At 51.3% G+C, this 26,495-nt stretch overlaps 1 protein-coding gene across 2 annotated transcripts in view; it reads left to right on the forward strand.

The window, feature by feature from the left end:
- LOC146797787 (cytoglobin-1-like) overlaps window positions 1-26,495 on the forward strand; it is a 188,865-nt gene that overhangs the window by 122,450 nt on the left and 39,920 nt on the right. The window lies entirely within an intron of this gene.

Consider the following 26,495-nt stretch of genomic DNA (forward strand, 5'->3'; position numbering starts at 1 on the left):
AAGGGCATGCCCAGCCTACGCATAGCTGTCCATATAAACGGCCCCTCTAGGGAGTCAAACGCTTTTTCCGCATCCAGGAGAACTGCCGCTGCCGGTGTACCAGGGTTGATTTTGTGCAGGACTGCGAAAAGAGTGCGCAGGTTTCGGGAAGTAGACCTGTGGGGGACAAACCTCGACTGAACAGGGGAATTTCTTTTGTCCAACAACAGTGCGAAATGCACCAAGATCGTCTTCGCCAGTATTTTGTAATCGGAATTTAATAGTGATAGTGGCCTATACGACCCGCAGTGCAAGGGGTCCTTGCTGGGATTCGGTAATAGGACGATCACTGCTTCTCACAACGTAGGAGGTAACTGGTTCCGTTCTAGAGAATCATGGTAGACTTCTATGAGTTTCGGAGCCAATATATCTTTATAACGTTTATAAAAGTCACCCGTGAAGCCATTGAGGCCGGGGGCAGTGGAACCGTTTAGCGCATCTATTGCGTCGATTATTTTGTCTTTTGAAAATGGCTCTGCGAGGAAATCTTGCATGTATTTATCCATTTACACCAGCGCAATCTCAGAAGAATACTTGTCTCGCTCCGCTGAGGTGTGCACTAGTTTGGAAGTATACAGTCGATCATAATAGGCCAGGAATGTGTCTCGCATATCTGATGTGTCTGTTAAAGTAGCCTCAGAGTCAGATTGGACCTCAGTGATATATGATGCGGAATATGGGGGTCTCAGCAGTTCTGCTAATGTGCGCCCCGGTCTCTCACCCTTGCCTTACTTGCTGAGGAAGTGCGATTCTCTCTCAGCAGCTTCACGACATTCTAACAATGCCAGCCGGCGTCATTCTTTCTCGGTAGTGTATGGGGAGCCCATGTGTCTACTGACCCCGTGTTGAGTTCAAAATAGTCTTCTATGGCTTCTCTAATTTCAGAGTCAAATAGATCATCATTTAGCGCCCTGACGTTCATGTCCCTCAGGCCTGGGGATGCGAAGCTTAAGCAGGACAGGGGCGTGATCAGAGTAGGTCCTAGGGAGTATCACAGTTGTAGTGTACCATGTGAAGGGGATTGGGGAGAGTAACCAAAAATCTAATCTAGTCCAGGTGTTATGCTTGGCTGAGTAATGTGTGTATCCCAGAATCGTGGGGCATTTTATAATTACTTCAAATCAAAATTTAGAACAACCTTCTCCAATAATTGGCTTATTTTGCTCGATAACATTTAGCAATCCTCAATGGAATTATAGATCACTTTACAGCAAAACTTTAGCATCGCAGCTTAAATGTGGACTGCTTGGGTATGTCCTACCGCCTCCAGTGGAATTCATGGGGGACTATTTTTCATTTAAAATCGGTCAGCGAGAAGCCTTTTAGCAACGGGGAGTGAGTGCTGACAAAAATCATCTGAAAAATGTGTTCTACAGATAAAGGTTACTTTATTTTTTGTATTGTTCATTTTTTTGAATGAATGTCAGAATATCGTTAACAAAAGCATCATCTGACATAAATATCATGTCTAAATATTGTACACTAAGGGCCTCATGTAGGTAGCCAAATACCGGTCGGTAACGGACGATTTTCGGTAATTTTACCGTTACCGACCGGTATTTTGGCTAATGGTATGTAGGGGGACAATTTTTGCTTTCGGAATTTACCGAATCGGTAAAATTACCGAATCGGTAATAATACCGAATCGGTAATGTTACCGAATCGGTAACTTTTCCGAATCGGTAATTTTACCGATTCGGTAAATTCCGACAGCAAAATCGAGATGTAGGGGGAGTGTGTGGGTGTGTTTTAGAGTCGGTATTTACCACCAACTTTTAGTTGGTGGTAAATAATTAATGTATGTATTCATGCATTTTTACCCGCGTAGCAGTGTGCAATGTGGCATACATACATGCCCTTAGGGCATGTATGTGTGCCACATGTGCACACATGGCCGAAACAGGGGTGCAACAGGGTGTCAATGTGACACCCTGCCACCCTTGTATGTGTTCCCCCCATTACCGAATCGGTATTTACCGATTCGGTAATGAGGCATACCTTCCCATCAATGGGAAGGTATGCCTCATTACCGAATCGGTAAATACCGATTCGGTAATCACCGACTAGTAACGAATCGGTAAAAATTACCGACTCATTACCTACATACGAGTTACCACTTCTTAAATACCGAGTCGGTACGGCTCGGTATTTAAGAAGTGGTAACTGGTACGCTACCTACATGAGGCCCTAAATGCTTTGGTTGAATGTTTTCTCTCAGTGACTTCAATAGGGTGATATTTTTGACAATAAGTTATGACAGAATATTTTTTGTCAGACAATGTTTAATCCACTGTATTTTTGTACCATACCATATTTTCAGATGCTTTAGGGCGTTCTCACTTCCATAGGTTGCCTATATGCTTTACCAATGCTACTTGTGTAATGGCACCTACTTGCCTTCTATGTGTAAAGCCCAGTTGACCTAAACGGATCATCATTAGCATGAAGAGATCCAGACAGGTGGCAGAATCCTTTCAAACATCTCAACATTAGCGTTGGGAAAGGATAGTCCTATATCAAACCATCAGTCGACGAGTTCTTTGCCCGACTTCGGGGTAGAGCGTGTGTAATGCCTTTTGTGGTATTTGAATGAACAAACGGCTCAGTAATTGTCTGTGTGTAGCAAATATGGCAAAAAATCACGTATAAGGCTGTGGTGAATTATAATAGGTGGAACCATGTGCAGTCTTCAAGCATCAAAATGTTCTCAAGGGCCTCACCTACTCATGCCTAATTAGAGCCCAATGAGAATTATAAAATTGAATTTCCTTCTGGGCTCATCATAGTGGTGATCACTATCCAATATGTCCTAGATTTCAAAGGCAAACTTGTGTGCTCCGAGCTACTAGCCGAGGCGGGCAGGTTTTGCTTCTCCTTAGTAATTTTTAGACCTTGAAGTGGTAAGGTGAATATGTACCTTAAAAACGTTTACTGGCTTTCCCTATCTTTTAATGCATTTTTGGGGTTTTACTCATATATTGATGGCTGTGAAAGTTCTTAAATCTTCCCTTGTGGGTTATGGAGGTACACGTTACCTAGGACAACCATAATCTTCCGTTGATTGATCATGTCTTAAGTGTACCAAGTACAGGACTCCCGGATTCCAGCTGTCTGATGTGCTTTTCACCCCAGAGCAAGAATGAATTCACATTTTTCCCTTCTACACTTCAATGCTTATTTTGTATTTTTTTTGTACAGTAGTCCTAACAGATTTTTGCCAGTGTTGCCCCAGAACCAGGATCGCCCTTAGTTGGATAACAGTCGAGCTCTACAAATCTTAAAATAAATAGTTGGGGCCAAATGTATCAAGATTGCATTGTGCGATTCTATAATAGCGAATTTTACCGATTCGCTATTAAAGAATTGCAAAATGCAATGTATGTAGGTTTTGGCAACATTTTTGCGATTTCTACATATGCCTTAATAGCGAATCGCAAATTGCAATTCGCTATTACGGAATACCTTCACATTCATTCCTATGGGTCTAGAGACCTATTGGAGAATGGGAAGACATTCGCAATTTGCGAGTACCACATAGATACTCGCTAATTGCGAATGCAATTTCAAGGGTGATAGGGGGGCCAAAAGGCGACCCTGATGCACCCCCAAAAAAGGTAAGTGTGCACATGTGGCACACCTACATGCCCTAAGGGCATGTATGTGCGCCACATGGCACTTAGAAAATGCAAAAAAAACGTGCTTTTTTCCCTAGGAATTTGCAAATTATCACCAACTAGAAGTTGGTGATAATTTGCGATCGCTAAGTGCAAATTCGCAATTTGCGATAGCTACAAGAATTGCATTTATAAAAACACAAATTGCGATTCCCTAACTGCATTCGCAATTTAGGTAATCACAAATAATTATGATTACCCATATTGCGGATTCAAAAATATTGATACATTGCAAAACGCATTTTTGCATTCGCAAACGGGCCGATTCTGCAAATCGGCCCGTTTTCGAACGCAAAAAGCGTTGATACATCTTGCCTTAATGCATAGTTTTGATTTCACGTCTTGTCTCTTTCTTCCACCATCCTTCATGTCTCTTCATCTAACTCTTGCAGGATCTTTTTCATCCCTGCTTTCTCCCTTTGTCACAGTTTTTCCTAGTTTTTTCTTCCTTTGTCTTTTGACGTTATCTGCTTTCTCACGCTTCAAATGGATGAAAGTCTGATGAGTAAATACAAGTCCCTTTCCCCAAAAGATGCCTTCTGAAGTCCGCAACCACTGATATAAATTAAGGAAGGATACAGATTTTTACTTTTGCAAACTCAAGTGGAGTATCAGCCCAAGCAAAGCTGCTTCTCGGTCTGCTTCTACCTCTCTCCACATTAGGTGAGAACACGCTTGGCGGGCTGTCAGTTTGAATCTCATAACCGTATGCCATGCACTTATAAATTAACATCTGCTACAAAAAGTGTGCCAGAATTTAGTAAATGCTGTAATTGGCACAACAATTTGGCATCTTCAGTTTAGAGCAGCATCACTGTTGTAGATTACTTGTTAGCTTTTCTCTACTGCACAGCTCTGTTGGTGATGGAATGTTGCATGACATCATGGAATGCCTGGGTGCCTCTCTGGAGAGGAGTTTGGCAGTTGGTGTACTCAGGCTGAGCTGAATGGAGCTTGCTCCTGGTGGGGCTAATCTTGTACTATCTTACTTCCTCCTGTTACCCTGACCACCTGTGATGGAACTAGGCTACCATTAAAGAAGTATCCTACATGAACCAATGGACCCCTGTACTTCTTTATAACATTTTTTTTTTCATGTAAGATGGTAGTTCGCTAGGCAAGCACCCTACGTAGGGGAGGTGGTGTTGTTTCTGGGTAGTCAATGCCTATGAGCTATTTTCCAAGATCAGTACTCTGTGGTGTATCTTAGGTTGTCTTTGGGTGGTAGTCAATGCCTCATGTCAGTTTTTAGGGTGACTGCTCTGTGGGTGTACCCTACCTAGGTGTAGTCGTATTATTTTGCGTAGTGTTTAACATGCAGTGTATCTGTCTCTTTGGGGAGGTTGTGCTGGTAGTTGATGTCAGTAGTTTCTCGGTCTATATACATTTATTCGGGGAGGTTGTGGGGGTAGTCTGTGCCTCTAATCTAGTTTTCGGTGTTCCGGGGTTAGTATCCTGTGTACCCTTCTAGGTGTAAACTAGTTAGGGGTTGTGGTTCAGGTTGCGTTTGTAGGTTGTCAATGTCTCTAAGTTGTTGTCTGTGTACGTAGAGTGTACCCATTTCTTTGGGGAGGTTGTGGGGGTAGGCAATGCCTCTATTTTAGTCTTCTAGTTTTCTTGGGTCTGTGTACCCTATGGTGTACCCTATTTAGGGGAGGTTGTTTTTTTTCAAGGGTTAGTACTCTGTGTTTTTGGCGTGCTTGACTAATTTCCAGCGCTATCAATGGCTCTTCTTTTCTAGTTGACACTGGGTTACGGTCAAAGTCCACCTCCATGGAACTCGTGGCCAAGGGTTTCATGTTTGGAGGACTTTGAGTGTGCAGTTTTGTGTTTAGATCTCTTTGTTACTCTTGGTGGATCTTACGAGTCAGCATGTCTTCTAGCCTAATCCTTGTTGTTGTTTTTGGAGATGTTGGTTCTCTTCAAGGGTCTGTATTTACATCCACCTGGTTACAGGGTGTTTTCCCTGGGTGTACCCACTTTTGGGGAGGTTGGGTGGGTGTTCGTCTTTCCTGTTGCATTGTGTTTTTCATCTGTGCTTTGCATTATTTTCCCTAAGGGAGGGGGATGGGGCGTGTAGTGATGTTGTTTGTGATCTTTAACATATGTCTGTTCATGCCAGTCGTTTTGTGATACCTCGTGCATTACTCCCAAGGTTAGGTGTACTTTATTGCTGCACCTTTTTGCCTAAGGTTTATGGGGTATCTTACTTTACTTCTTTTGTTCCCTAAGGGAAGAGGATGTGTTGTAGATTACTTGTTAGCTTTTCTCTACTGCACAGCTCTGTTGGTGATGGAATGTTGCATGACATCATGGAATGCCTGGGTGCCTCTCTGGAGAGGAGTTTGGCAGTTGGTGTACTCAGGCTGAGCTGAATGGAGCTTGCTCCTGGTGGGGCTAATCTTGTACTATCTTACTTCCTCCTGTTACCCTGACCACCTGTGATGGAACTAGGCTACCATTAAAGAAGTATCCTACATGAACCAATGGACCCCTGTACTTCTTTATAACAATCACCTTCAAAATCTGTGCCTTGTATGACTTTTTATTGTAAGTGGTGTGTGAAAGATGAACAGGGATCATGGTCAAGTAGGTCAGTGTCTTCTTGAGCTTGGACATCCCATGACTAATGCAAAAAGAACAATTGATGAACAGAATGCAGAACAATGTCACACATTCACCCCAGTACAGAGATCTGGGCCTACATCCATCGTGGTTTTTGCTCACCATGCCATTCCAGTTTGGACCCAGCCATATGCTTACACATTTATAGGCTGTGACTGAAATCTCAGGTGGGCGGAGTGAGGGTTAACAGCATCACAGGAGAGGCTCCAGATCAGAAGTGTGTTTTTAAGGTGATCCTTGAAAACAGGTCAAAATGGCCTTGACGTGATCTGCATCAAATTTTCACCTTGGCTGCTGACAATAAATGGGAATAGAGGGAGAGCAGTGCTTAATTTGAGTCGGAGCGTTCCGGTGCTCAACACCAGCACTTAAATATCAACACAAGAGCTTGAGCCGCGGTTAAGGACACTTTCATTTTTAGTAGGCACAGGGAGATTAAGTGATTCACCCAAAATCACAGGAAGTGGAGCCGACGCTGAGACTCGAACCTGGTTCCCCAGCTCCAAAGTCGGCAACTCTAGCCATTACGCCACATCCTCTCCCAACTTGTAGGGTTTCATGGTTAGTAGTTAGTTCTGTGTTAGGCAGCGCTAACAGGAGATATGGGATGGTGGAAGGTGGATGTCATAAATCCCATGTCTAAAAAAAATTCTAAGTATTTCATGTATGGCAACTCTAAACAGTTCCCTGCTGTAAACTGTGCCAGTAAACTACTTCTAGGAAAATAATCTAAGTAAGAAATTAGATGCGGTACCAGTCAGAAAGGTATTTTCTTTAGCACTTCATTTCTGAAAACAGAAGGAAGGCAGAGCATCAAACCGGTTTAATTGCAGCTGGCAAATGAGGAGGCAAGGCTAGCTCTCGCTCCATTTTATGTGCACCCTCAGTGGAACCATTCGCACGTGAGATCATACAGACCAGTCCTAAGATGGCGGCGTCATTGTCTGTCTGTGCAGGGGAGAAGCCAGCTGCGATGCTAGCGTGACTAAGGTGCCGATCACGATCCTGCAAAAACCGGGTACGAACCGTCGGACGGAGCATAATCTCCGTCCGACGCGTACCCGGTCGTCAATTTTTACAAACAAGGAATTACGATTCGCACGGGTACACCATTTCCGTACGAGTCGTAAAAAAGCCCGACCGAACAAAAAAAACCTACCAATGCGATCCGGGAAAGCGCCGACCTGACGTCGGGACGCTCGCAGCCAGCCATTCACGACCCAGGAATTACGATTCGCACCGACGTCATCCCGCACGGTGACTATTTTCCGGCTGCCAAAAACTGCCGGGAAATCAGGACGACGCGAACAAGGACCACCAGTACGCGACGGACAGACAGGACGACGCGACCAAGGAGGACCCGTACGCGACAGGACGACGCGATCAAGGAGTACCAGTACGCGACGGACAGACAGGACGACGCGATCAAGGAGGAACAGTACGCGACGGACAGACATGGACCCGAACCTACGAGTCATCCCTGCCCTCATAGCAGTCCACCTCCTCTACAGGTTACGACGCAGACGCCGCAGAAGGTCAGAATAACTAAGGGAGGGGGGAAAGTGGGGTGGGGTGGGGGTGGCAGGACCAGGGCAGGCCACAAAACCCCCACCAAAGTCACACAGCACACATGGCCTGGACATACCTGACTCCCATGCCCTGGTCACTACGAGGGGGTGGGGGCGTGTCCTGATAAGCCAGCGACCGCCACAACGGAAGTCCGTCACAACGCGAACCGGCAACACAACCAGACAGGTACGTCCCGTACCCACGCCTGAAGAGCGTGGGTACGAGTCGTACCACGCCCACACACACGTCACCCCAACAATGGCGGGACAGATCGTACCCACGTGGCAAAGGCCTGGGTACGGCCCGCACAAGCATCACATAGCGTGGGGACGGATATGTACGGACCCTACCCCCACCCCGTATGCAAGGAGCGTACCCCCCACCCCAACAGTGTAAGTACGACCCGTACCCTCACCCGCGTATGCAAGGAGCGTACCCCCCACCCCAACAGTGTAAGTACGACCCGTACCCTCACCCGCGTATGCAAGGAGCGTACCCCCCAACCCAACAGTGTAAGTATGACCCGTACCCTCACCCGCGGACGTACGGACCGTACCCCCACCCCCACCAGTGTAAGTACGACTCCTACCCCCACCCCCGTATGCATGGAGCCTACCCCCACCCCACCTGTCTAAGTACGACTCGTACCCTCACCCCGTATGCATGGAGCGTACCCCCACCCCACCAGTGTAAGTACGACTCGTACCCTCACCCGCGTATGCAAGGAGCGTACCCCCCACCCCAACAGTGTAAGTACGACCCGTACCCTCACCCGCGTATGCAAGGAGCGTACCCCCCACCCCAACAGTGTAAGTACGACCCGTACCCCCACCCGCGTATGCATGGAGCGTACCCTCCACCCCAACAGTGTAAGTACGACTCCTACCCCCACCGCCGTATGCATGGAGCCTACCCCCACCCCAACAGTGTAAGTACGACTCCTACCCCCACCCGCAGACTCACGGACCGTACCCCCACCACACCAGTGTTAGTACGACTCGTACCCTCACCCGCGGACGTACGGACCGTACCCCCACCCCCACCAGTGTAAGTACGACTCCTACCCCCACCCGCGGACTCACGGACCGTACCCCCACCACACCAGTGTTAGTACGACTCGTACCCTCACCCGCGGACGTACGGACCGTACCCCCACCCCCACCAGTGTAAGTACGACTCCTACCCCCACCCGCGGACTCACGGACCGTACCCCCACCACACCAGTGTAAGTACGACTCGTACCCTCACCCGCGGATGTACGGACCGTACCCCCACCACACCAGTGTAACTAGACTCGTACCCTCACCTCGAATGCATGGAGCGTACCCCCACCGTGTATGTTCCAAGCGTTCATATCCAGAAATAGGAGGTGTGTGTGCAGAGTCCACCCAGCAGTGCCCTGAGACAGGAGGGGTGTGTGCCTATCACAACCAGCAGTGCCCTGAGACAGGAGGGGTGTGTGCCCATCACTCCCAGCAGTGCCCTGAGACAGGAGGGGTGTAACACATGTGTGTGAGGCTGGAAGTACCCACATGCATACTGCCTACAAGGGAACATGTCCCCATGAACTCATTTCAACAGACTCCACACACAAGTACAGTGATCACCAAGGATGCCACGATTGTTGCAGGTGGAGACATGGCCCTGCATGCATGGCCAAAGTAGAAGGGCTCCGTCACACACACAGCTCATGTAGACACAGCTCTGCGCTAAACATTGGGAACACCCTGCAGGGAAGAAATCAGGGTACACAGAGGAAGGAATACACCCTGGGACAATTGCACCATGCAGTAACTGCTTACATGAACAAAGAAAGTTAGCTAACACCTTGTGATGGCACACAGATCCCAGGGTCCCCCCAATGAGCAGCACACTACTACATATCCCACACACCCAAACCCTTAAACACCACCCAAAACCATGTAGCAGCCCCACCAACACCAATACCAGCATAGCAGTAGTGTGATAATGAATACAAAATTAAGCTTTATTCAGCATGAGCACAATGTCCGTGGATCGCAGGCAGTTCAATATTCACAAAGCCCATAGGGCAGTCAATGATTCTCAGCTGGATGGGGGACACAGTGGGATGCGTGTCCCCTACCTTGCCTGCACAGTCACATGGCATCGTCTTCTACACTGGTGAGGACATCAGGGGGGGGAAGCACCAGGCACCGCAGGGACATCAGGGCAAAGGGGAGGCGTTGTCGGTGCAGGGATGGAGGACTCCACCACAGGGGGTGGGTCAGGGCCAAAAGGCGGAGGCCAGGATGGCACTACACACCTTAGCAAGGTCCTCCAGGGAGTCCCCTGCACCCGAAGGAACCTCAGGCCCCAAGGAGGGGGGGGGGTCAGAGGGATGGGTCGCAGCGCCACCGGGGGAGGGTGGAGACAGGGGGGGAGAATCAACCACCCTGACCGAGGACTTCCTTGACCGCTTGCGTGGTGGTGTAACTGTGGGGCTCAGGGACAGAGCGGCCATGAAGGAGTCCTTGGGGGAGATGTGGCCAGGAGAGCTGAGGGAAGGGGATTTGGAGGGAGTGGACTGGGTGGAATGCGGACTCCCACTATGGCTGCGTGTCACACGTTTGCCCCCCGACCCACTGGGTGTGCCTACCTCACCCTGTGTGTGCGTGTCAGGAGGAGTGCGGTGGACCTTCCCTGCTGGTGTGGTGCCTGTGTCTGTTGATGTGGGTGCATGCCGACGTCTGGGTGTACGTGGGACAGGCATGGGAGTGGGAAGTCTGGATGGGGCAGGGGTAGGTGGGGGGAGGTCGCGCTGCAGGAGACCCACTGCTGCAGTCAGTGTGGAGTCTATGGACCTCAGCAAGTTGCGTTGGTCAGCCTGCGATGAATGAATGTCCTCCAAGTATGCCTCGATGTTGGTGAGGGTTTTGCCGTGGGCATGGAGGACATTAAGGATCGCAGCCTGATCAACCTGCAGCTGCCGCTGGATGTCCACAGACTCGGCATTGGCGGCAGCAGTGGAGACAGGGGCAGGGGGTGCGGTGCCTGGCATGAAGGAGACATGCGGTGACCGGGCACGCTGGGAAGGGACACGAGCAAGTGGGAGCCGGCTGATGGGAACTGAGGGGGCGGTGCGAGGTGTTGTTCCGCTGTCAGCTGCTGGTGCAGCCACCGCCCACTCGGAGACATCCTCCTCGGACCTGTCAGCTTCGTATTCTGACGTGCCAGTCGACAGGTCCTCGGCCGCACTATCCTCCACCTCTGTCCCACTTGATGTGCCAGCCCCGATGTCACGGCTGGCACTGGTGCTCGGTCCCTCCGCCTTGCCTGTGTCCATGTCTCCCTCTGTGTCCCCCGACGATGCTGTGGGCAGGGTGGAGAGACAGAAATTAATCAGACAGCTGTACACATCAGTCACATGAGTCCAATCTACATAGGTAACATTGCATAGCCTGAAAAGGAAGATCCCTAACATCCACTAAACAAGGTACCGATGTAGGGCATTAAACACACAGTTGGTTGAGCCACCATGCCACTGAAATACCATGGAGAGCATGAGACAATAGCTAAAGACAGGAAACGGAGTCTGACATAGCACCCAGGCCCTGGGGACAATCCAGCACTGCATCTGCACCACACAGCGTTGGTGAAAATACCGATGACCAGGGACCATATCCATGAACTTGAGACACATGCTGCATAGGTAATGCTGAAAACATGCCCAACATGACTCGGTCACTGCACCTTGCGTGTGTGTCCAGACAAACATCACACACTGCCCAGACCCAGCAAGTAGAAATCAGGATTTGACATATAGGCATTGCCCGCCCCAACCACTCCCTACACGAGGCAAATTGTTGAGACACAGGTGGCACCAACATCTCATAGTCTGGGTGATAAACACAGGGGCCGGCAAAATGCAAGATTGGAAGCCAAACAGCCAAGGTGCGCCTGTACAAATAATGAGGTACCAGTGCCCATCCTCAGATGAGTATAACAAGACACACAGGCACTGGCAACTGTGAGTATGAAGAAGGACAATCAGGTCAGGCTGCACAGTGGACACCTGTACAAAATAGCACGTCTATACACATGGTGCCAGGGGACAATGGCACAGAGCACAACCTACGCTGTAAACACTGAGAGTGCCCACGTTTATGATGACACATACAACACTGAGGAAAAGGTGCCCCAGGGGACAGTAGTGGCCACGCAACTCCATGCTACTGAATGGTAATGACTGCAACACACGCCACCATCCCTGCACTATGCGTATCGCACACTCGTGCACATCATGTCACAGGCCACTACATAGGACATGCGCGCTGTAAGGCATGACACATGAGAGACCAACTACCATGTCTGGAGCCAGCAGCAGTGGCAACTGACATGGAACCCACATGCAGTGAACTTGACAGGGCACAGCCAAGGTCCCAAAACCTGTTACACACCACCCCCACACATGATGCTACAGGCATTGTTCTCGTGGACAAAGCGCCAGCCTACATTACCTTGTGAAGGAGTGACTACACACAGACCAGGAAACACATTGCAAGGAGGGGAAGGGTGGCAGGGGCGCAGCGCTATACTGGGGCAAACTGGATCTGCACAGCACCTTTAAACCCTGCCAGTGAATTCATGCCACTGTGCCCTTACAAATGCCGGTGACACACAACAAACGCACATGTACCTACCCCCTTCCGGCTGCTGCATCGCCTGTAAGCGCCTCTCCAGGTCTGGAAAGACCACCGGCAGCACACGCCTGTGGAGGTGGCTCAGACGGCAGCGGCCGCGGTTCTTGTGGCTCTCAGGTGAGTCCCCCAGCAGGAGCCGTGCAATCCTCCGCGTCCAGCACCGGATATCCTGCCAGCATTTCCTCACCTGGGACAGGCTCCGCCTCCGACCATCCACACCCCTCACGGCACTGACGGCGGTCAGCCAGATCTGCTCCTTGGCAGTGGCGCCTACCTGTGAGGAAGAACAAGTGACACCACATCAATACACCAGCCACATGTCACAGAGAGACATATGAGAACAAATTAGCTGGTTACAACAAGGCATGTCATGCAGCCAACGCATTGCACCTTTGTCATAGGGACATCATCCTCTGGTGAGGGAAAAAGCAGTACGTGCCATAGTGGGTACACAGGTGGAATGATGGCAATGTCACAATCAATGATCAAGGCTCACACTGTGCATCACACCCACCCCTCCTGTCTCAGGGCACTGCTGTGAGGACTCCACACCCACCCCTCCTGTCTCAGGGCACTGCTGTTAGTGATAGGCACCCACCCCTCCTGTCTCAGGGCACTGCTGTTAGTGATAGGCACCCACCCCTCCTGTCTCAGGGCACTGCTGGGAGGACTCCACACCCACCCCTCCTGTCTCAGGGCACTGCTGTGAGGACTCCACACCCACCCCTCCTGTCTCAGGGCACTGCTGTTAGTGATAGGCACCCACCCCTCCTGTCTCAGGGCACTGCTGTTAGTGATAGGCACCCACCCCTCCTGTCTCAGGGCACTGCTGTGAGGACTCCACACCCACCCCTCCTGTCTCAGGGCACTGCTGTTAGTGATAGGCACCCACCCCTCCTGTCTCAGGGCACTGCTGGGAGGACTCCACACCCACCCCTCCTGTCTCAGGGCACTGCTGGGAGGACTCCACACCCACCCTCCTGTCTCAGGGCACTGCTGTGAGGACTCCACACCCACCCCTCCTGTCTCAGGGCACTGCTGTTAGTGATAGGCACCCACCCCTCCTGTCTCAGGGCACTGCTGTTAGTGATAGGCACCCACCCCTCCTGTCTCAGGGCACTGCTGTGAGGACTCCGCACCCACCCCTCCTGTCTCAGGGCACTGCTGTTAGTGATAGGCACCCACCCCTCCTGTCTCAGGGCACTGCTGGGAGGACTCCACACCCACCCCTCCTGTCTCAGGGCACTGCTGTGAGGACTCCACACCCACCCCTCCTGTCTCAGGGCACTGCTGTTAGTGATAGGCACCCACCCCTCCTGTCTCAGGGCACTGCTGTTAGTGATAGGCACCCACCCCTCCTGTCTCAGGGCACTGCTGTGAGGACTCCACACCCACCCCTCCTGTCTCAGGGCACTGCTGGGAGACATCAGGCATCCCCCCCCTGGGACCCCCCCTACAGTACATGGCATGTGTGTCACACCAGGACACAATGCCAGAAGTCACAGTCACAACATAGGGACAGTCTGTGCCAGTGGCCTATGCACTCACCTGATACCCTGGTCGCCCATACAGCATGGAGTACTGTGGGAGGATCACATCCAGCAGAGCCATGTTCTCCTCCAGGGTGAATGGCTGTGTCCTCTCCACAGCCCTTGACATGGTTCCAGGGAATCAGTAGCAGCAGCTGGGTCGACGAATGCAAAGATGTGCAGGCAAGTACTCCCTCATGGGACCTGGCTGCCTTATATGTGCCTTTCTGCCCAGTATCATGCACATGAGCACAGAGTGATTGGTCACTCACATTTGCATCCTATGTTTCCACCAATCCCTTCAAACCTAGCAGTCTGTGTGTTCTCTATCGGTTTCATTCTCCTGCATGATGTCAGCTCCACAAACACATTGCAACAAAGTATTGTAATTCCAACTGACTTCTGCTGTTCACCTTCCAGAAGAAAATCGAATTTTGAACTTGGTCTCCATGACAACCAGCATGCATGTAGGCCTTAATACTTGTCCCTCACGTGTCCCCTATGTAAATTGGTGCTTCACACACAGGTACGGTGCGTTCCGGGGCCCTAGGGCACCCCAAATGCATTGCAACGGCCCGTACACGCGTGACTACGTTCACTATCACTATGGGTGGCCTCGCGTATGCGTATTCGTAGTGGTACGGGCCGTACACATGCCTGTACGCTCCCTATCACTACGAGTACGCATACGCGCGGACACCCATAGTGGTACGGGCCGTACACACGCCAGTACGCTCCCTATCACTATGGGTGTCCTCACGTATGCGTACTCGTCGTGGTACGGGCCGTACACACGCCAGTACGCTCCCTATCACTACGAGTACGCATACGCGCGGACACCCATAGTGGTACGGGCCGTACACACGCCAGTACGCTCCCTATCACTATGGGTGTCCTCACGTATGCGTACTCGTCGTGGTACGGGCCGTACACACGCCAGTACGCTCCCTATCACTACGAGTACGCATACGCGCGGACACCCATAGTGGTACGGGCCGTACACACGCCAGTACGCTCCCTATCACTATGGGTGTCCTCACGTATGCGTACTCGTCGTGGTACGGGCCGTACACATGCCTGTACGCTCGCCATCACGATGGGTACACATACGGCAGCACTCCCATAGTGATATGGGAACGTACACAGGCCATCTTCGCAGCAGTACAGCGGTTTTCACACATCACAGTGGTGACAGGCGGCACACAGGTAGGGATAGGGTGGACATACTTGTCCATGGATGGACATACTTGTCCATTCATTGACATCGAGGCATCGTCTGTGCATCACTACATGTGTGGGGCACAGGTGTGACGGCCTGTGATGTGGAACATCACTCCTGAGTTGAGAAGGCACCAGATGTATGATGAGATGTCTACAGATGTACTGTGTGATGGTGCGATGTGTGCCAGCCATGGCCTTGACTCCTTTGACATGTGTGCATGTCGTACTGCGCACTTGGGGTGAGCGTCACTGGCATGGCACGGACACCAACACACGGAAGTGTCCCCTGATTCCCGGTACAGGGGTTATGACACCTGACTTGTCACTACCCACAGTGCACAATGTGACTATGTCATTTATGTGTGGGGGATTCCCATCAGGTTGATGTTGGAGCACCCTCAAAAGCTGCAGCCGTTGCAGCAACCAACATGTGTCTGTGTGTAGATTGTCATTGCACACTGTTCCGCACACCATGCCACATGTGGTATCGGATGTGAGGTGCACATGTATGCATGGGACACGGAGTAGCGTGACAAGGACATGTCAGCATCCTCACAAGGAATGTGTGGTGAGTCATTACATGTGCACCTTCATGGCAAGGTGTGTGGGCTGTCCTGGTGTAATGTCATGTGACCTGTGGCTCCAGTGTTCCGCTACCAGTCTCTGCAATCGGCATCCTACTGCTGCTGATGTGTGGGTGTATGTCACTCCTGTGTTGCGTCTGGCTGTTCACTTGCACTGGGACACAGCTATTCCCATGGCGTGGCATGGGGAGGTTCTCAATCTCCGTGTGTAGCTGGGTCTTGGAAGGAGTGCCACCTTGCATCCATACGTGTCCTGGGCATGTAGCACATACCTGACTCCCTATGTAGCATGTGTGTATTGCCAGATTAACATGTGCTCAGTACACATGAGTTGTTGTTGTAGTGCACTCACTCTTCCTTGTCACTTCCAAATTACTGCAGAGCGCCGCCTCTTGCCCGGATAATTCCAGACTTGGCTGCCATGCAGGAGAATGACAGCATCCGGCTCTACCGCTTCACCCAACCGTTGATTCTGGAGTTGACGGCGAGACTGGCACCACACCTGCAACCGCTGCACAGGTATCCCACGGCACTGACACCCCAGCTGAAGGTAATGGCTGCCCTACATTTTCTTGCCACGGGTACCTTTCAATATACCATAGCTCATGTTGGTGGCATGTCCCAGAGCATGTTCAGCGGTGTGCTGCAAGATTTCTTAGAGGCCATGTTGATTCACCTGGATGACTTCATCAAGTTCCCAACCCCTGAACAGATGACAGAGGTCAAGCGTGGATTCTATGCCCTGGGAGTGATGCCCCATGTCATTGGGTCCATAGATGGGACACATGTAGCTTTGGTACCACCACACGCACGGGAGGTGGCGTACCGCAATCGGAAGCACTACCACTCCATCAATGCCCTTGTGGTGTGTCAGGCCAACATGGTGATTTCACATGTCTGTGCTCGTTTTCCAGGATCAGCACACGATGCCTACATCATGAGGCGTAGCGGGATGCCTGATATGATGATGCAGCTGCGCAACGAACTGGCATGTGTTGTTGGTGGGTACAGTCTGTCTGTCCTGTATTTTGCATAGCCTACCAGCACGACCGCTTCACCACTTCTAACGATGACCATGTGCTTCCCATGTAGGGGACGCTGGCTATCCCAACATGCCTTGGCTGCTGACACCTCTCCGCAACCCCATCACGCCGGCCCAGCTCCGCTACAACACCGCCCATGGCCGGACAAGGTGAGTGATAGAGAGGACGTTTGGCATGCTGAAGAGCCGATTCCGGTGCCTCCACAAGACCGGCGGTGCACTCCCTTATGCCCCGGCGAAGGTCTGCAAGATCTTCATGGTCTGCTGCATGCTGCACAACATGGCAGTTGAAAGAGCTGTGCCACTCATCCTGGATCAACATGACGAGGACCATCCACCCGTGGAGGACGAAGGGCTTGGCAATGGGGCTAGTGATGTGGAGGATGTGGAGCCGCAAGAGGACATCTGGACTCGGCTCATACGCGACTTCTTTGCTTAGTGGTGAGTACCAGTGTCTGAGTGTGCACGCATTGGTCCCCGTGTGGCATGCATTGTGATGTGTGTCTCCACCTGCATGTATGGCACGTGAGTCAGAGGTGTGTGTGGGTGTGTCACTGGAGTGATGGTGGCAGTGATGGTAGTATTTCCCCAGTCATAATTATGACCTAGCATGTTGTCATCCATACATGTGTCGAGTAAATGCACATGCAAGTGGCTGTGCTTTTTGTGACTGACTTCTTGTGTGTCTCTCTTCCCCAGGTACCTGCGCATGCCGTCTGCTGGTTGCATTGTTGTGGCACTGCTATTCCTCATGGACATGACATCGTGGGCTGACTCAGCGTTACAGGCACGGACACGTTTGGAAGTCTCCATGGGGTAAGGGATGCATCTGGGGTGTATTGGGTGTGGCAGTTGTTCACGATGTATGCACACTGCCCCTGTCGATGTGTTGTTCCTCTGCAGCCATGTCGCATCCCCATGGGACACGACATGCAGCTGTGTACACCTGAATAGATGGTCTGCCTGGTTGACAGGCATCAGTGATGGGATAGGGGATTGTGATGATGGCATCAATGTGTGTGACACTGCCCTCGGCCACATACGGTTAGCATTGGCTTGACATGGTGTGGGACTTCGACATCAGCGGATCTATGGTGTATGGCAGGCTCTCCGTGTGCAGCTGTGGGTATTTAGCTGTTAGCCGACGCTTGTGTGCCAGTTCCATGGCAAACACGCATGTGTGCTGCAGAAGGGGGGTGCCAGTGTTGGACACACATGTTACTCCACATGATGTGTTCATGTGTACTTCGAGTAGCCTCTGCAATCCCGAATACATGACTAATAAAGGTGTCCCTATGCCTCCAAGGTGCCTCTTCTCAGTCAATGCTGGTGTGTTGCCACGGTGCATCCTGCATGTCTGGCATGGTATTCCCTGATTGTGGCTATGTGTCAATGTGTCGAGTTGCAAGATGCAAGCTGTGTGTGTGGGCTGAGGCTGTGTATTGGGCATGATGTCCATGACTGTGTTGGTATTGTGACATGTGCCATCCCCATGCATCCAACGTTGGCCAGGCCCCCATTCTCTGCATCCACCGGACTCCGGCTTGCAGGACATGGTTCTGCCACCTGTCTACACATACCTGGGTGCCCCCCAGGACACTGGACTGGATCCCTGACCACTGCGCATGACTGTTGCTGTACTCAATGTGTGTGTCAGCACGGTTGTTCGGCAACCCCCTCAGCTGGTCGGGCCCATCACGGGTGTGTATGGTGCTCCATGTCTGTCTTGCCTAATACACTGTGACCCATGGGTGTTGTGCCAGACTCAGGCCCCAGGGTGTGGATGGTTGAAGACAAAAGATGACTCAGGCATGTTTAGACTTTACAAGACACATGTTAGTTAATAATGCTACCAGCAGGCATCTACTCTTCATAGTGTGATTTATTAGTGGGGGGGGGGGGGGGCAAAGTGAGGGTCTTTCCGGGATGTTTGAATCCAAAGTTCAGTAGGGGAGTTGGGGTCCTTGCCATTGGAAATCCTCAGAGTCCATGCCACAGTCTTTGTCAACATTGGTCAGCCAGTGACCAGCAGGGCCATGTGGCAGAGAATGTCTCTTGATGCTGTGATGCTGTTGCTCCAGTGGGCCAGGTGCCAGGCCAGGTGTCCTGGGAGATGGTGATGTAGCAGCCACCCTCACGGTCCTTTCCGTGGACGACCCGGCCTCCTGCGGGGAACCTCAGCAGCAGGCCGTGACGACGTCTGGGATGCTCCGTCGGATGTTTCCTCCTCCTCCTCATGATCCCTCCCTGTGGGTGGTGATATTCTCCGCCTTCTGGCACAGGGAGGGTCGGCCATGTTGTCGGCCATCCGACGGAGTGTAGCGTGAATCCCCTGGAATGCCGTCACTTGCTCAGCCTGTCTGTCCTCCATCCTCCGTTGGTGTACCAGTAGACAGGCATGTAGCTCCGCATGTTGCTGGGCCTGCTGGGCCTTGATCCCCTCGAGGACGGACACAACCTGGGCCATGCCCGTGGTGTCCTGCCGGTATGAGTCCAGGATGTTACGGACATGGGACAATGCCGGATCCCCAGCCAACTGGTCAGGCTCGCGCCTCCGCCGTCCTCCACTCCCACCACCCCTGCCCACTTGCGCCTGGCCTGCCCTTGTGGGCACATGGGGTCTCCGGGACCCCTGAGGGGTGGCATTAGCGTTGTCGCCTGCCTCCTCCTGGGTGCCCGGGACACCGTGTCCCTCCTGGCCAGCCTGGCTGCATTGTGGTGTTGGGGCAGGGATCCTGGGTGTCTCCTGGGATGTGGCAGGAGTGGGGGTGGTGGTTGGCACAGTTGTACCTGACGCAGGTGCTGCAGGTGGTTGGACACCAGAGGGGCCAGGTCGGTCGGGGTCGTCCACAGAGTGGTGAGAGTGGTCGCTGCCGGTGGGATCGGGCTCCTGCAGATCCAGGTCCTGTGAGTGTTCCCCCCCAGTGTTGGGGGGTGCACCACGACGTTGACCTGTGTGTGAGAGAGACAATGTTAATTTTGGTCCATGCAACCTCCATGTTTCATCAGTTTCAACGTTGGCACATTTCCTCTTGGAATTTGGATCTGTCTTCCATTCCACTCACAGTGCACTTGTGCATGGGTGTGTCCCTTGGGCACCACTTTGGCCCCTTTAACTATGTGTGGCACAGTCTTACTTGCTGCGTCAAGTGTGACTGCAGTCAGCAGTGGAGTGGGCAGGTGTGGCGAGCCATGCATTGGCGCCTTCCGTGTAGCACTGTACATGTGCACATGGAGTGGATCCACACACTTATATGATCCAGGTAGCTGTCCTTGTGCTCGTGAACAGGTTGTGACATGGCCCTGTGTTTTGCCATGGTGAAGAGGGGGGGTTCTGGCACTGGCCACCCTTGTCTACATGCACGCAGTCTACCTGCTGACGAGCAGACATTCACACACGCAACACGGCTGATTAGCTCTCCCTGTGTCTCGCTCCCTCTGTGTCCCCCTCTCCCTCCCTCCGTGTGTCAGCCTCCTCCCTCTGTCCGTCTCACTCCCTCTCTGTCCCCCTCTCCCTCCCTCTCTGTCCCCCTCTCCCTCCCTCTGTGTCCCCCTCTCCCTCCCTCCGTGTGTCAGCCTCCTCCCTCTCCCCCTCTCCCTCCCTCTCTGTCCCCCTCTCCCTCCCTCTCTGTCCCCCTCTCCCTCCCTCTCTGTCCCCCTCTCCCTCCCTCCGTGTGTCACCCTCTGTCACCTCGGCCCAGCTTCCTGGGCACACACTGTTAGCAGATCTTTGAGTGGCCCTTGGCTTGTTGATGTGAGTTTGTTTCTGATCTCCAGGCACCCATTGGGTGTGATGTGTGTCTGTGCGCTGCTGCTGTGGTGGTGTGTGCTGCCACTCTTTCACAATGTTGGCTGTTCATTAGCTGCTGTCATGTGCAAAACAGTGCCTTCACCCCCATGTGTTGATGCAAGGCGTCCGCCGTTTGCTGGCAAGTCATTCCTGTGTTGGGACACACTGTTTGTCTGGCTGTGACCTAGGCCATATGGGTAGAGTGAATTGTTGTCTGCTTCTGAGTTGCACTATGTGCTTTTTGGGGCCCAGCCTCCCGCCATCCGGGTTACCGTGTCATGTGTTGTTGTCTTCTGTGGCCTGTGACTTGACATTGTCCAGCTGGGTGCATGGGGCATGGTGGCAGCAGTGGCATGTGCGTGCTCATGGAGTGTGGTTGAGTCATGCGATGGCTTGTGGTGGTTGCGTGCCTGTTAGTGATTTTGGTTGTGGATGCCGTTCCCCCCATGTGAGGTGCGTTGTTTGTGTACTCACCCGGGTCTCGGAGTCCTTCTAATCCTTCGACTGCCTCCACCGGCAGTATGGCCATCACCCTCTCATCCCAGGGATGGTAGTGTACGGGTCTGCGGGAGGGCCCTCCTCCGGTGGCGTTGGCCTGGTCGTGTTCCTCCTGCCTCTTGGCTCGGACCCTCCTCCGCAGATCGTACCACCTGTTCTGGCATTCCTGCCTGGTCCTTCTGGTGTCCGCAACAGCATTCACAGCATCGACGATGGTCTGCCACATGGCTGTTTTTGCTGCCAGGCTGGTGTTTCTGACCAATGTTCCAAAGATCTGTGGCTCGACTCTGAGGATTTGATCAACAAGAACCTCCAACTCTCGGTTACTGAACTTTGGATTCTTGGTAGTGGGCATGGTGAGGGGTGTGGATGGTGGGGGGGGGTGTGGATGGTGGGGGGGGGATGGTTGTGGGTGTGTGGGTGTGCAGGTGTGTGTATGTGTGAATGTGATGAGGGTGTGTTTGTGAAGGTGGTTGTGTGGAGATGTGCAAGTGTAAGGTGTGGTGAAGCTTGTAGTAAGGTGCTGTAAGTTGTCTGTGGTGTCTAGCAGCAGTGAGTCTGTTGCAAAGGCTCATGGTTTGTGTGTGTGGGCCCTTTTTATTGGTCCATTGGTGGGTGTGGCTGTGTTTGAAGTTTGGGTGGGTGTGTTATAAGGAGTGGTGGTGTTTTGGGCCTCTGTTTGTTTTTGGCAGTTGCAGGTCAGTGAAGGTGTGTTTTTTAGTGTTTGTTGGCCATGTTTAGTGGCTTTGTGCCATTCGAATAGTGTATTCTTGTGTTTTTTTGGTTTTTCCTGGTTGTGTACGTGCGTTTTGAGCGTGTGTACGGTGTGTACATGGGCCATTTGGTTGTACGGTGCTGTCCTTGTGTGTGGCTTGGTACGACTCGTACATGCGGTTGTGATGTTGGGGCCTGGGGTGCGCTCCGTACTTAGGAGGTTGTGTTGGGGGTAGGACCGGAACGTACTGGGGTGTACATTGACGGGGGTACGACACGTACAGGGGTGGGGGGTAGGACTCGAACGTACTGGGGTGTAGGTACACGGGGGTATGACACGTACAGGGGTGGGGGTAGGACTCGAACGTACTGGGGTGTACATGGACGGTGGTACGACACGTACAGGGGTGGGGGTACGACTCGAACGTACTGGGGTGTAGGTACACGGGGGTATGACACGTACAGGGGTGGGGGTAGGACTCGAACGTACTGGGGTGTACATGGACGGTGGTACGACACGTACAGGGGTGGGGGTAGGACTCGAACGTCCTGGGGTGTAGGTACACGGGGGTATGACACGTACAGGGGTGGGGGTAGGACTCGAACGTACTGGGGTGTACATGGACGGTGGTACGACACGTACAGGGGTGGGGGTAGGACTCAAACGTCCTGGGGTGTAGGTACACGGGGGTATGACACGTACAGGGGTGGGGGTAGGACTCGAACGTACTGGGGTGTACATGGACGGTGGTACGACACGTACAGGGGTGGGGGTACGACTCGAACGTACTGGGGTGTACCTAGACGGGTGGGGGTGTACATACACGGGGGGTACGTGTCGGACGTACGGGGGCTGGGGGGAGTGCTGGGCGCGTATGCGGGCACATGTCTCCATGGTTGCTATAGGAGTTCGGTGCGGACGGTGTTTTGTCCATACGGTTGTTGCCTAGGACGCACGGGATGGATCGTGATTCCTCGGTCGGACTTCACCTTTCACGTTTGTACGGTAAATCGTCCGAGGACGTGTCGGACACATTTTCCGACCCGAGGACGTGTGGGGAATGATTCCCAATGCGGTTCGTATGGACTTTTTACCATGCGAATCGTGATTGCCAGTTCGTACGGCACTTGTACGATTCGTACGGTAAAAAGACCGGATACGAGTCGCACGGGGGAATTTTTTACCGGATCGTGATCGGCACCTAAATGTGCAACAAATACGGGCTCCTTCTGAACCAGGAATTGAAACAGGCCCTTTGATTGGCAAAGATATGGGGGCTTATTTACAAGATTTCCAAGAACAAGAGGGACTCAGGGACAATTTTAACTAGGTCCAGCATACAAGCCCAAACGCAATACAAAACAAAGTGGTATGCCGTTCCTACTGTGTAGTGCAGGTAGATGTGTGTGTAGAGAACACGGATGTGCTCACTTCAGGCAGGAGAAAGATATCCTCCTTTCGAAAAAAAGACCCTCACACACCCAGTCAGCTAGGTGTCTTGCTTCATCATTGGGTCTGCTCCTCATCGGGTCGTCGCTGAAATACCCGATCGGCACCCATGATGGGACTTTTTGGCAGACATCTTTTTTCCTAGCCGTTGGGTGCAGTGCGTGTGAAGGCCCTAGTGAGTGTAGATTATGAGGATTATTTACAAGCTCCTTGTGCCATATTAACTGTGACGCACCGGCGGCGCAAGGGGCTTGTAAATAAGCCCCATGGCTAAATGTGGTCAGTAGGTCTGGTTTGTGTAACTTATCCCCGCCCTCAGAAGACTAGTCATCTGCATTGTGGATCTAATGTTATGAAATTTATCCAGTCCTTTTACTGCACGCAAGAAGAATGATGCAGGAATGCTAGGTCTCTTGATAATTCCAGCCTGATCATAAATTGTCTGAATGTATATACTTGTGCAATATTACCTCTGCAATTATGATGGTCCACATGCTGTGTAATTCACACTTTGAATATGTTATGCCTACCCTAGTTGTTAAAAAAACACAAACACGCAATATAGGCGCAAAGAGCAGAAAGAGAAGCAGAGGAAAAAAACACGAAGTTATTATTCATTTATTTATTGACTGTATGAAGGTCTCTACTCTAACATAGGAAAACTAACTACACCTGATGCTTCCCTAATTATTGACATGGCCAAAACTGATTTGGACGCAGTCACATCTTAAAATGTTTTTGAAAAATAAACAAAAAATTGCACTGTTTGCATAGAATAATTTGTGTGTTTCAGTGACTGCATCTGTTCCAGCGGGCATCTTCTTCCGAGGCATCAACTCTTGGAGACTATTGGAAAGCTTTGCCACTCTCAGAAAGCTGCAAACTTAAGTCATGAAAGGATATACCAACCACTGAATCTACTTAGTCTCAAGAAGAAAAAGAAATTTGCTAAGTGGCGGCTGCTGGGGCGTTAAAGTAGTAGGGCAGCATGGGGTAGGCAGCACAAGGGGTGGCAGCACGGGAGGTAGTGCAAGGAAACAGGGTAATCAAATTTTAAAAAATGCTTACCTGCCATCTGCATCGTCAATGCTTTTCTGGCCTCTGCTTCTCCACTCCCAGCATGCCACAGGGTCCACAACGCCAATCCAGACACTGAATTACTCAGCAAGGGAACATCGCCATGATTGGTGTGAGCACCCTAGTTAGGCACTCACTAAGGGACTAAAAAACCTGTGCTTGCTGTGAACACGGCTGTACAGCACAGCTCAGGTGAAGAGATCGAAGTGAGCATGACGGTTTGGCCGGCCTTAGGTTGTCGGCCAAACTGTCATGCGCACTTGAAGCAGTGCCACCACTCCTCCTCCTTCCTGCAGCCGTGTTGTGTCAGAATGGACGGACCCGCCCCTGGCTCGGCTGCAGGAAGGGAGCAAGGAAAAATAAAACGATAATAACCTTTGTCATTAACATTTTATTTTGCATTTTGTACTGCTAAAAACAATGGAGCGACGCTCCACCGCCTTAGAGAAGGTGCTGAGCTGGTTTCCGTCCAACATGGCGATCGCTAGTCCTATCTCTTATCAGTTGGTCCTCTTCTTAGCGCCCAGAACAAGCTACGAGGTTCGTGGAGAGACTAATTAACTTACAAAGATTAAATCAGTGGCTGAACTTCATAGCAGATAGGACAATTAGGAAAGACGTATTGCTATACATCGACCGAGGCATCGCTAATGGAGACAGATAAACGCTCACAGTTGATGGAGGGCAATCGTAGACGCCCTAATTAAAACGCAGCGGCAACTTTGCCAATAGTATGTGCTGACCACACACTGGGTGCTGCCCACCAAGAACTGATGATCCTCGTGGGCAGGACAATTAATTGATCCATCTACACTGTTGAACAGGTCGTCTTTGGCATTGCTAAAAACATATGGTAGAACTGGTAAAGATGGCATGAAGGAACAGTGCAGCAAAAAAGTAAGAAACGGGCATGCCACATGCTCCAAGATCGTTTCTGTTACTAAATGGTCTTTCCGAGTGCTTGTGTGCTGGCTGAACGATTTTTTTAAACTGAATTTTGCTTCGGCTTGAATTCAAGATGCTAACGGATCCAAGTAAAAGCATCCCACTCATCTCAGTTCCCTAGGTTTGTAAAGAGATGTGGGGCATGACGTGTGGCAGTCTCTTGTCAGCCTGTGCTATCTCTGAAGGTGCAGAGACAATAGAAATAAAGGGGGGGGGGGTGTCTACATGTTGCCAGCTTAAGGAAAACGCTCCTCTCTTTGACAGTCTGTCCTACTTTATGCCAGGAATTACCTTCCATGTGCCAGTATCTGCATTTTGCCATGGGTTCCTCCATCTCTTGAATTTTCTCTAGTATGCCAGCATTTTGACACGGGTGACCCACATGCAATAATTACCTCTAGTATGCCAGTACCAGCATTTTACTATGGGTACCAATCATGCCATGAATTACTTTTCTGTCACTGGAGTCTGTCATGTTAAGAATTGCCTCAACTATGCATGCCAGTGCCAGTATTTTGCAGGGGGGTTTTCAGTAAGACAAGAATTGCCTTCTGTGTGCCAGGGCTAATAACAGACTCACAAGCACGACACCAAGTTCTCACTCACTTACATTCACTCACTCACATTCTCTAACACTACCTTACACTGATGCATTTTTTACTATCAGTCTCTCTCAATCTCACTCATTCGTCACTCCCCCTGACTCACTCACACTTAGGCACTCATTCCCACTTACTATCTGTCACTGACTCTCCCTCACTATCACTCATTCACACAAGCTTACACATAGACACACATGCTTACACATTGGCACATGCTCACATATACACACAGACACACTCACATAAGCACACTCTCACTTCAAGCATGCACACAACATGAGTTTCAAAGCAGTTTTTTACTTACATACGTGGGCACCAAAGATCCTGTTTCAGCTAATAGTCCTCCCTTTTTATTACACTAATAGTAAATTATATAATATTAATATAAGAAGTATGAACAATTGACATAAAACAAGGAGTGTTCTGCTGCCTCTGTGTTTTAACACTGATTTTGCCACCTCTGGGCCCAGGGGTC

The sequence above is a fragment of the Triturus cristatus genome, chromosome 9 (assembly GCF_964204655.1).
Source record: "Triturus cristatus chromosome 9, aTriCri1.1, whole genome shotgun sequence".
Taxonomy (NCBI): domain Eukaryota; kingdom Metazoa; phylum Chordata; class Amphibia; order Caudata; family Salamandridae; genus Triturus; species Triturus cristatus.